The sequence below is a fragment of the Megalobrama amblycephala genome, linkage group LG14 (genome assembly GCF_018812025.1).
Source record: "Megalobrama amblycephala isolate DHTTF-2021 linkage group LG14, ASM1881202v1, whole genome shotgun sequence".
Classification (NCBI taxonomy): Eukaryota; Metazoa; Chordata; class Actinopteri; order Cypriniformes; family Xenocyprididae; genus Megalobrama; species Megalobrama amblycephala.
Genome location: NC_063057.1, coordinates 22,953,878 through 22,968,421, shown reverse-complemented (window position 1 = coordinate 22,968,421; position 14,544 = coordinate 22,953,878). Strand labels below are relative to the sequence as shown.

The window sequence follows — 14,544 nt, the reverse complement described above, 5'->3', positions numbered from 1 at the left end:
ATAGAGACTGTGTCTGTACCTCGAACTAGTAAATACAAAAAACTTCCGAAACCTTTTGAGGGTAAAAATTTAATTGATGTTCAAAAAATGAAAATCACAGATAAATCAGATAAACAAATGATAAAGCTTGGGTTACTGAATATTAGATCTATTTCTTCGAAAGCACTTATTGTAAATGAAATTATCACAGACAATAAACTAGACTTGCTGTGTTTGACAGAAACCTGGCTAAAACCAGACGATTACATTATTTTAAATGAGTCTAGTCCTCAAGGTTATGACTATCGACACAATCCTCGACAGAAAGGCAAAGGGGGAGGTGTTGCTGTAATTTATAGTAATATATTCAGAATCATTCAAAAGAATTTCAAATATAATTCCTTTGAAGTGATGGTGCTTTATGTAACATTATGTAAGTTGACATTTGTGCTGGCTACTGTATACAGGCCACCAGGGCACCATACTGACTTTATCAAAGAATTTGCTGATTTTCTATCAGAGTTAGTACTGGCTGCGGATAAAGTCCTTGTTGTTGGTGATTTTAATATCCATGTAGATAATAATAAAGACGCATTTGGATTGGCATTTGCAGACATTTTAAACTCTATTGGAGTTAGACAACACGTGTCAGGACCCACTCATTGTCGTAATCATACCTTAGATCTAATACTGTCGCATGGAATTGATATTGATGCTGTTGAAATTCTACAGCAGAGCGATGATATATCAGATCATTATTTAGTCTCGTGTATAATACAGTTAGCCAAGGCTACAAAACCACCACCCAGCCATAAATATGGTAGAACCATCACTTCTACCACAGATTGCTTTATAAATAATCTCCCCGAGCAGTTTCATCGCCTTAGTATACCTGACAACTTAGAAGAACTCGATGCTGCAACAGAAACTATTGGCTCTCTCTTTTCCAGCACATTAGATGCAGTCGCTCCTTTACGTCTAAAGAAGATTAAGGAAACTAATCCAACGCTGTGGTATGATGAGCACACTCAGGCTCTAAAACGAGCTGTGAGAAAAGCTGAACGTAGTTGGAAGAAAACAAAACTAGAAGTTTTTCGCCTTTCGTGGAAAGAAAAAATGATTGAGTACAGAACGGCTATAAGAAATGCTAGATCTACTTATTTTTCAAATCTCTTAATAGAAAACAAACATAATCCTAGGTATTTATTTGACACAGTGGCTAAATTAACTAGAAACAGAGATTCAACTGCTGACGTTTCCATAGAGCACAGCAGTAATGACTTTATGAACTTCTTTACTTGCAAGATTGACAATATTAGAGAGAAAATTATAAACATGCAACCGTCTACAGTTTCGCTTCAGACAGTGCACTGTAGTGTCCCTGAGGTAAAACTAGAATCATTCGCCGCTATAGGAGAGGAAGAATTATCTAAACTTATCAAATCATCAAAATCAACATGTATGTTAGACCCAATGCCGACTAAACTACTGAAAGAAATGCTTCCAGAGGTCATAGGTCCACTTCTTGATATAATTAATTCATCTTTAACACTAGGATACGTGCCAAAAACTTTTAAGCAGGCTATTATTAAACCTCTTATTAAAAAACCTCAACTAGATCCGAGAGATTTAGTAAATTACAGGCCAATCTCGAATCTACCTTTTCTGTCAAAGATACTAGAAAAGGCAGTTTCAACTCAACTGTGCTCCTTTTTAGAAAGAAATGGAATCTATGAGGATTTCCAGTCAGGATTTAGACCATACCATAGTACTGAGACTGCTCTCGTTAGAGTTACAAACGATCTACTCTTATCATCCGATCATGGCTGTATTTCTTTATTAGTGTTATTAGATCTCAGTGCTGCTTTTGACACTATCGATCACAACATTCTTTTAAAAAGACTTGAAAACTATATTGGCATTAGTGGAATTGCTTTGGTATGGTTCAAATCATACTTATCTGACCGTTATCAGTCTGTAGTAGTTAATGAAGAGATGTCGTATCGATCACAAGTTCAATATGGAGTACCACAAGGCTCAGTACTAGGACCGTTGCTTTTCACTCTGTACATGCTGCCCTTAGGAGAGATAATTAGGAAGCATGGTGTTAGTTTTCACTGCTACGCTGACGATACTCAGCTCTATATTTCCTCGCGCCCTGACGAAACCTACAAATTCACAAAACTAACAGAATGCATAGCTGACATTAAAAACTGGATGACAAGAAATTTCTTATTATTAAATTCAGAAAAAACTGATATCCTAATCTTTGGACCAAAAACTTCCTCACGAAAAAACCTTGAATACTCTCTAACACTTGACGGGTGCTCCATTAAATCTTCGTCCTCAGTTAGGAACCTGGGTGTGCTCTTTGATACCAATCTTTCATTTGAAAGTCATGTTTCTAGTATCTGTAAAACCGCCTTCTTCCATCTAAAAAATATATCTAAATTACGACATATGCTCTCAATGACAAATGCGGAACAGTTGGTTCATGCATTCATGACCTCAAGACTAGATTACTGTAACGCTCTACTGGGTGGTTGTTCTGCTCGGCTTTTAAACAGACTACAGTTGGTCCAAAATGCGGCAGCTAGAGTTCTTACTAGAACCAGAAAGTATGACCATATTAGCCCAGTTCTGTCAACATTACATTGGCTCCCTATTAAACATCGTATAGATTTTAAAATCTTGCTACTTACTTATAAAGCTCTAAATGGTTTAGCTCCCCAATATCTAAGCGAGCTCTTGGTACATTATAGTCCTTCACGTCTATTGCGATCTCAGAATTCAGGTCAGTTGATAATACCCAGAATATCAAAATCAACTGAAGGCGGCAGATCCTTTTCCTATTTAGCACCTAAACTCTGGAACAATCTTCCTAGCATTGTTCGGGAAGCAGACACACTCTGTCAGTTTAAATCTAGACTAAAAACACATCTCTTTGCTCTTGCATACACATAACACATTATCAATACATTAACATTTTTTCAAATCCGTTAAAGGATTGTTACGCTGCAATAATTAGGTCGGCCGGAACCGAGAACATTTCCTATAACACTAGATATACCTGTACATCAGAATAAGAATGGCATCTACGCTAATATCAGTCTCTCTGCTTATCCTGAGGTTTGCCGGGTGCTGGATCCAGGCCGTATCCAGATCAGATGGAGAACCTGTGTCTGGACCTGACTACAACGTAGCCCAGGAGACAATGGGCCTACAGATCCAGTTCTGGCTGCATCTATAATTCAGATTTTTAAATCTCCGTATCCGCTTACATATATTTATATATAATCTATTTTTAATCTCTATAATAAAAATGTATAATTCAGATTTTGATCTCCATATCCATTTACATATATTATATATATCTTCCAAGGGGTTTTTTCCCTCCTAGGACTTTTTTCCCAGTGTTAGCACGCTGGGTTTTTCTCCTAGGGGTTTTTTTCCACCCCTGGGAGTCAGCCGACATTGGCTTAATGTAGCACTATCTTGTATATGTTACATATTACCACGCTTGCTTGTACATCTTATTTTTAACCACTTCTCTTTTTTCTGTGCTTCTAATATGTAAAGCTGCTTTGAAACAATTACCAATTGTAAAAAGCGCTATATAAATAAATTTGACTTGACTTGACTTGACTTAAGTTGGCTGACATGCGAACACTTACCATTCTTTGGAAAGCTGACTTGAGTTCAGATTATAAAGAGGATTCAGACCAAAAATAATAATAAAATAAAATAACCGCTACAAGGCAACACAATGCTCTATAAACAGGTGCTCCAGGTGGTCATACACATGACAAAGCATGCTCTCATGCTCTCCCTCTACAACCTCACAGCATTCCACATCACTAAAAGCAAAAATAGTTCTGAGAGTGGTCCCTGTTGAAAAAAAACCTGCTGGTAAGGTAGGTTTTGAAGCTGGGATGCTGGTTTGAGCTGGTTTATGCTGGTCCTTAGTTGGTTTGGTTTATCTTGGTCAAGTGCTGGTCCTATGCTGGTCAAGTGCTGGTACACCAGCATTCCAGCTTCAAAACCTACCTTACCATCATATGCTGGTTATTCAACAGGGGTAGCCAGTTTTGGTGTTTCTTTTACCTGTCTGTCCATTTCACCAGGCTCTCTGACAATTTGTGAAACAGGACTTCTGCCAGAACGAACCAACCTTTTAAGCTGGTGCAAGTAGCACTCAAATCTGAACGCACTGCACTCATCAAGACTGCCAAAGTGGTTAGCATCAGATGCAAGGTGTACTAGTGTTATACACCAAAAAGTCACTGCCATTCAGTAGTTCTTCAGCATACAAGTTATCTTTCTTGGCAAGGGCAGGACTGACCAGAATAGCTAATGCCACACTGAGCAGCATAAACTGGTCATACAATCTGCCAGGTATGAGACCATTTAGCACAATTTTCCCAGTATAAAGAGCAAACCGGCGCAGTTCTGTGGTCTTCGACCTTTCAGTTTCCTCTAGACAACATGGCTTCCTGGCAAACACAGTAGGGATGGATGGTCAAAGTGCCACAAGTATGCTACTGACTTTCTTTATCTGGCCAGAAGACAATCTAATCCCCTTTGGACCACGCAACCACAAGATACCCAATTTATACATGACACCTAGGCAACATTGATGCATGTAATCAATAGGGATCTGCTTAATCATATCAATAGACAGTTGGCAAAATGGAAATATGTCTGAAAGGAGGTGGCATTCCTCCTGAATGAATGAATGAATCTCTTCTGAGATTTATGTTACTGACATCAGGATAGTCATCCCCCAAACCTTTTTGTGTACGCTTATCAAAGCCATAATACTCTGAATTAATAATTATCCATAACTCATTATGATTATTAATTATGGTCAATTATGAATATTTGAATCAGTTAATCTGATTAACTTGATGTAGCTACATTAAAATTACAATCAATAAATCAGTTCATCCTTTGAACTCTCAGTATTGATTATTAATTAATTCTAAGAGAATGGTATTTTTCATGGCTACAGAAAAAATAATTCTTTCTTAGCATTTACAGTGCTTTTTAATAAGCATTTACAGAGCAGGTAATAAGATCTGATCATTTAAGAGGCAATCTATTGCAGACAGAGAGTCAGAACCAAATATGTATTGTACACAAGTTTTATTAACTAAATCATGAACACATAACATACACTCAGGTCACACACACTTACATAGGTAAAAATGAGCAATGATGGAGTTGAACTGTAAGTGGGACAGGAAATAGAGCTATGGGAAAAAGTCAAAAACAATCTGGAAAAGATTAATCAGTTTTCTCAGTAATAAAGCACCTTTGCTAACAAAGGTGGTTCACAAATTAGTACTAAAAGTGTTCAAATATATGATACTTGCAAAATGCTTTTACTCTGTTGAAGAGCATCGGATCTGCAGGCTGAATAGAAATCCTTGATGGTTTGGTCCTAAGTCATAATCAACATCTTCTGCTTTGGGTGAAGAAATATGAAACAACTTAAGCTGTTAATTTGACTCTTGTAGTAGGAAAGAGGTCTTTTTCCCTTCTAGATGAGCACATGGCTGGGGTGCAGGTTTAGGACTACAGGCCTTGACCTGAAGAGGTCACCCTGCAGGGCGTCAGTCCGTCGAAGCAAGACCGAGATGGAGGAGCATTTTGTGCTGGCTTTTAACCTCAGGTCGAAGTCATACCTCTTAGGTACCCCCTTTCCACCAGCACGAACCAGGTGCTAGTTCAGAGCTAGTGCTAGTGCCAGTTCGGAGTTGGTTCAACTGACGAGCCTTCTAAGAACCGGTTTGCCTTTCCACAGGCTAGAGAGCCACCACAGAGCCAGGTCTTGCGTCACTGTATACGTCTCATATTTCACAGCAAAGCTAGCGCTGCAGCGCCAAACACAAATACACCAGGCTCGTTTGAGATGCATCGACTTCTCGCAAAGCGATCGGCGCATGACATCAAAGCTCTGCGAGAACGATCCAAAAGTACAAGGAGTCGTATGCTCTACAAACGCTCCCGCGGATCCACGGCACCCGCCGAATCGGTCCGCGCTGCTCCGATGCATCTCGAACAAGCCTTCTATCAACAATCGCGGATGTTTCACTACTGTTGATGCTCATGGCTTTGCGAACCTACATCGGCATCCAAACACGGCTCGCCGTAATTTGTATATAGACGGAGATTATGATCGAGCTGCTATTAGCTCGATTAGCTGCTATTTCAAAAATGGCAGTCACAAATTTCTTGTTGGTCATGGTAACCCCGCCCCCAGCCCCTGACGCAAGCGGTTCTTACTTCTAGCCCAGCAATGTTTTGGTGCTACTTACGAACCACTTTTTCTGGTTCGGAGCTGGTGCTTTGTGTGTCGAAAGACAAAGAACTGATTTCAAACTAGGCTCTGGCTCCGAACCAGCACTCAAACTGCCTTGGTGGAAAAGGGGTAAGGGTTGACCTGACCAATGAGAAGGTTGGGTTTCGGAGCGACAACATTCCTCCTGTGGGGGCTTTTTTCACAAGCCCTTGCGTTTGTGGCAGGGGATCTGCATGTGAAACTGGCTGAGTTGTTTTGAAGAAACTATTAAAGATTCTTGTAATACTGATATGTTGCATAGCTATCAATATATCATATACACAATCATTTAAATCTTCAAAATACAAACTTGTAGACACCAAATTTGGTATAGGTGAGTTTACGTTAACCATGGGTTCTTATCATAAAATATGCATACAGCACTGAATACAAAAACAAGAGATAATACACAAACGGTAATAATGGATGCCATGTCCTATGAATATGCATGTTCATTTACAAACAGCCTGTGAATATATATATATGCAGGGAAGTCTGCTTTCAGGGTTTTCAATGTGTCTCTGCTCTTCTGTGGAAACACACATACCCCAGGTGAAAAAAGGTACACTTCTATAATGTACTTAAATTGCTCTATTTTCACACACAAATTTTGTACTTAATATACTAAAAATTCTTCTTTAGTACTTCTTAAGATCATCTTAAGAACATGTAAGTGTACTCAACTGTGCTATTTTGAGACACCATGAAATATGAACTTAAATGTGCTTTTAATATACAATCTCTGTGTTTAGAAAATGTATTTAGATACTACTTATAGTACAATTGAACCCATAGTGTACTACAAGTGGTAACTAAATATATTTTTTAAATGCAGAGATAGTATATTAAAAGCACAATTAAAAGCAGTATATTAAGTACAAAAATAGTGTGTAAATATAGAGCACTTTAAGTACATTATTGAAATGTAGTTTCACCTGGGACTTCAGCACAATAAAACTTGACCTCAGAGTGAGTTTTAAACAATTATTTGTTAAATATAACAAATAATTGTCTGATTTGTCTCAGTCGTTACATGAGTTTGCAAATGCCGTTTCAGTTCTGTGTGATGTGTGAAACACTCTTCACACTCCAGACACTTGTAAGGCTTCTCTCCAGTGTGAACTCTCATATGCAGCTTAAGGTTTCCTTTAAGCGTGAAGCTCTTTCCACACTGAGGGCAGGTGAAAGGCTTCTCTCCAGTGTGAACTCTTATGTGTTCCTGAAGTTTTGTTTTGTTTGTGAAACTCTTTCCACACTGACAGCATTTGAAAGGCTTCACTACAGAGTGAATTTTTACATGATTCTGAAGGTGATTACTGTCAGTGAAACTCCTTTCACACTGATGACATTTAAAAAGGCTCTCCCCCGAGTGAATCCTCATGTGATTATTAAAACTTTCTTTATGTCTGAAACTCTTTCCACACTGAGAGCATATGAACGGCTTCTCTTCTGTGTGTACTTTCATGTGAGTCTTCAGATTTCCTTTCATTGTGTAACTCTTCCCACACAGATTGCAGGTGTGAGGCTTCTCTCCATTGTGAACTGTCAAGTGGCCATTAAGGTATTTCCTCTGTCTAAATCTCTTTCCACACTGAGTGCATATGAATGGCTTCTCTCCACTGTGGACTGTCATGTGGGCATTAAGGGTTTTTTTCTGTCTAAATCTCCTTCCACACTGAGTGCATATGAACGGCTTCTCTCCAGTGTGAACTCTCAAGTGGGCTTCAAGGCTTCCTTTTCGACTGAAACTCTTTCCACACTGTTTGCAGGTGTAAGGCTTCTCTCAATGTGAATTCTCGTTTTATGAGTCTGTGAGGAACTAGTAGATTTTTCCCCAGTCATGAAATCATGACATTTCTCATCCTGATTATTCTCTTCCATTTCGTTCATATCTTGACTCTCCTCTTTCAGCTTCATCAGGCCTAGGGTAAAAAGTAACAAAAACAAGTTAACATTATTTATACATGTAAAACATCAAATCCAACAACATGTATGCTAAATCCTATGCCAACTAAACAACTGAAAAAGGCAAAACCTGTATCCCAAATACTTTCAAGCTGGCAGTTATCAAAGCCCACAGTAGAGCACTGGATTGGGATCCCGCAGGTCCTAACACAAATCTTGAGGAAGCTGGTGGTTTTATCTTTGCAGCAGGTGGGAGTGAGAGGTCAAAAATATACTGCAGGTCCCAGGATTTAACAAGAATTGAGCCAACAAATGTTTAAAAAATATTAAAGTGGAGGTTTTCTGTACAAAACCAAAACAAGGAAAGTCTGATATTCTGACAAATTGTACAACGGACACACATCTGGCACCTCTGATCTGTTTCCTGCGTCAAAGTAAGCTTTCCTTCGAAGATAAATCTCTTCGTCCTGCACAAACTAAACAAGATACTACAGGGAATGTGTTATCACAGAGATTAACTACTGTTGTTTGTCAATGGCACATTAGTTTTAATATTATGTTTTGTAGGCTCTGCTGCAGCCAAACCATTGTAACCTATCAAAAGTTGAGAGAGTTTTATTAGGCTAACTACTGGGCCAAAGTTATTTGTCATTTGAGATGCTTGATTTGAACATTTACTTTATGGCTTGTTTAACTGAATGCAATGTTTTTTGTCTGTAATTCTGAGGTGCGTTTCCCTTACAACAGGAGTGTATAACTCAGTTGGAGGTCACAGACCTGCAGAGTTTAGTACAATTCTTGCTCCAACACACACCTGCAATTTTCAAATAAGCCTGAAGGACTTGATTAGCTGGATCAGGTGCATTAAATTTGAAGTTGAAGCTAAACTCAGCAGGGCTGTGGCCCTCCAGGAACTGAGCATTTCCCAAAAAACAACTACAGTTGAATGTTCAGTCATTACCAACAGAGTTCACCAGAGCTTGCAACTGTAGTGGGCTAATGATGATTTTTGGAAACAAAAGCATCATTGTAGAAATTAACTAGCTAGTCGTGACTGTTTCCCTAAACTGTAGTAAGTAGTTCCCTTTCAGCAAGTCACTCTCGACATCTCAATGGACCAAAGAATTGGGATCTCGCTAGAGAGACCAATCTACTTCGGATGCGATTCCTGCATTCAGCTGCTCTGCCTTGAAGCACGGGTATAAATGAGCAGCAGGTGCAGGCGCATATCATCTTAATCCATCAGCGGTACAGCAGCTGTGGCGACAGGATGAGATGTCTCCGTTCCCTCCTTCAGGGAACGAGGGTTACATGTGTAACAAAGACGTTCCCTTTTAGTCGGTCACTCTTGACGCCTCATCGGACCAAGACGAATTGGGATCCCTACCAAAGCGCCACAGATGCTGCCAACTTCCAGTACCTTGCGTAAGACAGCCGGGCCAACTCGTAGATGGGACAGAGCTTACGCAGAGAGATGAACACTGCCCACTCATTGAGCTTGGATAACACTGGGGAAACGTACACTTTTGCGTAGAATAGGAGGCTGCAACAGCCACATAATTGTGCAATAATTGCATGCCAACGTGCATTGGCTAATTTTAGTTACACTTGAAGCAGATTAGTCTCTCTAGCTAAATCCCAATTCGTCGGTCCGACAAGACATCTCCGTTCCCTCTTTCAGGGAATGAGGATTACATTCAACAGTACTGAAGACTGAAGTTTGGTTTCTGCAATGAACATTGCATCTGAGGAATACTTAATTTTGTTTTATTTGATCTGGGTCCATTTTACATCATACGCATTTATGCACTCTTCAAGAATGCCACTGGTTGTTGACATGCTAAAATTTGTGATTGAAATGTATATATAAATGGAATTCAAGATATATACAGTGGGTACGGAAAGTATTCAGACCCCCTTAAATTTTTCACTCTTTGTTAAATGATTTTAGCAAATGGCTGCAATATAAGTTCATTTTTTTTCCTCAATGTACACTCAGCACCCCATATTGACAAAAAACACAGAATTGTTGACATTTTTGCAGATTTATTAAAAAAGAAAAACTGAAATATCACATGGTCCTAAGTATTCAGACCCTTTGCTCAGTATTTAGTAGAAGCACCCTTTTGATCTAATAAGCCATGAGTCTTTTTGGGAAAGATGCAACAAGTTTTTCACACCTGGATTTGGGGATCCTCTGCCATTCCTCCTTGCAGATCCTCTCCAGTTCTGTCAGGTTGGATGGTAAACGTTGGTGGACAGCCATTTTTAGGTATCTCCAGAGATGGGTTTAATGGTGCGTTCAAGTCCTCCTGGGAAGTTCGTATTTACGAGGAGGGAAGTCGTGTGTACGACTGTAGGTGCGTTCAAGTCACTTTCGTCAGAGTATGATGGCGGTGTGCCTTCTCTAAATTAATTACACAAAATAACAACACTTCTGCTTTTAAAAAATGTAGAGCAAAGAATGTGCATTAGTTGTATGTTGCTTTTTTATGTTTTTTAATTAATTTATGAAGCCATTGTAAACTTTATTGTTACATATTACAGTTTTACATTGTAATGCTATCGTATTTTTGCTGGTAATCAGCTTACTTCGTTGTAAATAGAAAAGCCTTACAATGTCACTGCTAAACACCTGTAAGTATTGTGGTATTTCACTATGTTTCCCACTGCCACGCCCCCAACTCGTACAGATCGGATCTTAAAGAAAATTACGAGCTTCCCACTGGTATTTACGACATTGTGGTGGCGTTCATGTCGGTTATGCTCGTAAATACAATCTTTCCGACATGACTTGAACGCACCATTAGTCAGGGCTCTGGCTGGGCCATTCAAGAACAGTCACGGAGTTGTTGTGAAGCCACTCCTTCGTTATTTTAGCTGTGTGCTTAGGGTCATTGTCTTGTTGGAAGGTAAACCTTCGGCCCAGTCTGAGGTCCTGAGCACTCTGGAGAAGGTTTTCATCCAGGATATCCCTGTACTTGGCCGCATTCATCTTTCCCTCGATTGCAACCAGTCGTCCTGTCCCTGCAGCTGAAAAACACCCCCACAGCATGATGCTGCCACCGCCATGCTTCACTGTTGGGTCTGTATTGTACAGGTGATGAGCAGTGCCTGGTTTTCTCCACACATACCGCTTAGAATTAAGGCCAAAAAGTTCTATCTTGGTCTCATCAGACCAGAGAATCTTATTTCTCACCATCTTGGCAAACTCCATGCGGGCTTTCATGTGTCTTGCACTGAGGAGAGGCTTCCGTCAGGCCACTCTGCCATAAAGCCCCGACTGGTGGAGGGCTGCAGTGATGGTTGACTTTCTACAACTTTCTCCCATCTCCGACTGCATCTCTGGAGCTCAGCCACAGTGATCTTTGGGTTCTTCTTTACCTCTCTCACCAAGGCTCTTCTCCCCCGATAGCTCAGCTTGGCCAGATCTGTGCCTTGCCACAATTCTGTCTCTGAGCTCTTCAGGCAGTTCCTTTGACCTCATGATTCTCATTTGCTCTGACATGCACTGTGAGCTGTAAGGTCTTATATAGACAGGTGTGTGGCTTTCCTAATCAAGTCCAATCAGTATAATCAAACACAGCTGGACTCAAATGAAGGTGTAGAACCATCTCAAGGATGATCAGAAGAAATGGACAGCACCTGAGTTAAATATATAAGTGTCACAGCAAAGGGTCTGTATACTTAGGACCATGTGATATTTCAGTTTTTCTTTTTTAATAAATCTGCAAAAATGTCAACAATTCTGTGTTTTTCTGTCAATATGGGGTGCTGTGTGTACATTAATGAGGAAAAAAATGAACTTAAATGATTTTAGCAAATGGCTGCAATATAACAAAGAGTGAAGAATTTAAGGGGGTCTGAATACTTTCCGTACCCACTGTATATTGTAAGAAAGCTAGCTTGTGTTATTGTGCCAAAGAGCATAACATAGTCTGCTTGTCACACTAAGAAATGTCACACTAATGAATGTCAGTACAGCTAGGGCAAATCATTGCATTATGATGGAAGATGTGACCATAGTTGGCTATAATGCGTTATGGTATGGCGATATGTACTATAATCACGCCATGATGCAGGCAGTGGTTAAATTTAGAAAAAAGTAGAAAAAAATACTTGGTAGTCAATGGAGGGTGAGATCTGCTTAGTTACAAACATTCTTCTGAATACTGTCCTTTGAGTTTAGCAGAACAAAGACATTCATGCAGGTTTGAAAACAACTTGAAGGCGAGTAAATGACGACAATTTCCTTTTCTGGGTGAACTATCACTTTAATTCAGAAGTAGATATTGGGTTTGATGTTAGCCAAAATAAAACAATTATTTTGTCTATTTCTTTAATTTCTTTCCCCCCTAAATTAACGTGACACAAATTGCATCCGTAAATAGATTTAAAGGTCCCGTTTTTCGTGTTTTTTTGAAGCTTTGATTGTGTTTACAGTGTGCAATATAACGTGTTCATGTTTTCGCGTGTAAAAAAACAGTATTTTTCACATAATTTACTTATCTGTATACCGCTGTTTCCACCTGTCATAAAAACGGGCTGATGACTTCCTTGTTCTATGAAGTCCCTCCTTCAGAAATACGTAACGAGTTCTGATTGTGCCAGCGGTTCCTGTGTTGTGATTCGACAGCAGCTTAGCGAACCTTGCCCAGAAAGGTCACGCCTCTTACCATAACGTGGAGATGCACGCGCTCAGTGTTATTGTAAACTTTCTTTAATTTTACCCTATCAATCTGAGCCGGAATCAGACCCGGTGATTGGACTGCGGGATGAAAATAACAGCGTTTCGACGACATGGCGACAAACACACTCTACAAACACAACTCTTGTGTATTCCTGTGGGCGGAGGTTAGTCAAAAACTGTTTTAGTGACGTCATTAAAGAAGGAAGTAGAGGGATGTAGTCCAAACTGGCCGTTCGATGTAGGCGACTTCTGTTAAATAAAATATCTCGCTTGGCATTGAACTTTGAGCTTTAAAATTTTACAGATTTTATTTATACTCTAACAACAACATTACACACTAACTAAAGTTTGAAACATGGGATCACGAAGAACGGGACCTTTAAAGAGATCATGACACAGAATGACTGAAGAAAGACTGAGAATGAAACCAACCTGTTTGTTCCTCAGTATCTTCATGTTTGACTCTGAATGTTTCTTCAATCTTCACGTCTTCACTCTCCTCTTTAATAAACTCCATCTTTATAATAGTGTGTCACGTGGATCTCAGTCGCTTCACCAGGAGTTTCTCTGTGTGTTTGGACACTCTGTCATGATCAAGATGAGAAAAATTAACAGAAAGAAAAACATCTCAATCAGATCTAGTTCAGTAGTTCAGTGCACTCGTGAGAGAGTCAGAGTGAGAGATAATGGACTTAAATCATCTGTTTAGACTAAAAACACTCAAAACTAGCACTACAAATTAATTAAAACAAGCTTGATTTCTCTTTCATTACTTTCCAGAGACCAAACAGTGTGTTTATGAAAGAGAATGAGACCTTTTCTGTTACATGTTTACTCACAAAAATAGTTCATTGTTGTTATTTATGCACTTTTACACATAAAAACTTTGTTCTTTACTGTTATTAGATACATTAATATGTTAATTTAAGAAATAATTCATTTTTATAGTTCTCTCTATAATTGTCTGAACATGCTGCACTGATTTAAACACTTCATTTGATTAAAAACACAAACCTTTCTTCAGCAGAATCACAGATGCACGAATTCGGCGCAGCCTTATGACGTCATGTCAACACACCAAAATAAAAGTCCCGTTCACACGAAATAGTTCACATACAGAAAACACTTTCAAAAAATGATCAGATAAAAGTTTATTCAAAGGACAAATCACAGATTCCCAAAGCTATCAATACCACTGAGATTTTTTAAAAGCTTTTAAAAAATTACACAAACTACAGAGCATTAATTCTCATGAATAAATGTCAAGCATCTTGATCTTCATTAAAAATTTGTAGTTAAAATTAAGTTTGTCATTGCAGAGAGATATACTAATGTATTAACTAACAATATATTATTATTATTATTATAAATATATTTACTGTATTAACTAAATCTGAATCCTTGTCATGATGAATATATCCATCTTATTCCATCTCAGTTTCTCCACAGAATATAAGATCAATAAATAAAATCAAATGTCATCTTTGTTTTGTTAAAGTGCATTATATTAAAAGGGCCATGACTCTTAAAGTCCCCGCAGATGCGCACTGCTCCATTTTTCTGTACAACCGGGACTATTGGAGTAGCCCATTCACTGTACTGTACCAGTGACAGTACTGCCATTTCA

General features: G+C 39.0%; 1 pseudogene; it reads right to left on the bottom strand.

Annotated features, from left to right (window-relative positions):
- Window positions 1-7,159: 7,159 nt before the first annotated feature.
- On the bottom strand, window positions 7,160-14,009 carry LOC125244300 (annotated as a pseudogene).
- Window positions 14,010-14,544: the final 535 nt, after the last annotated feature.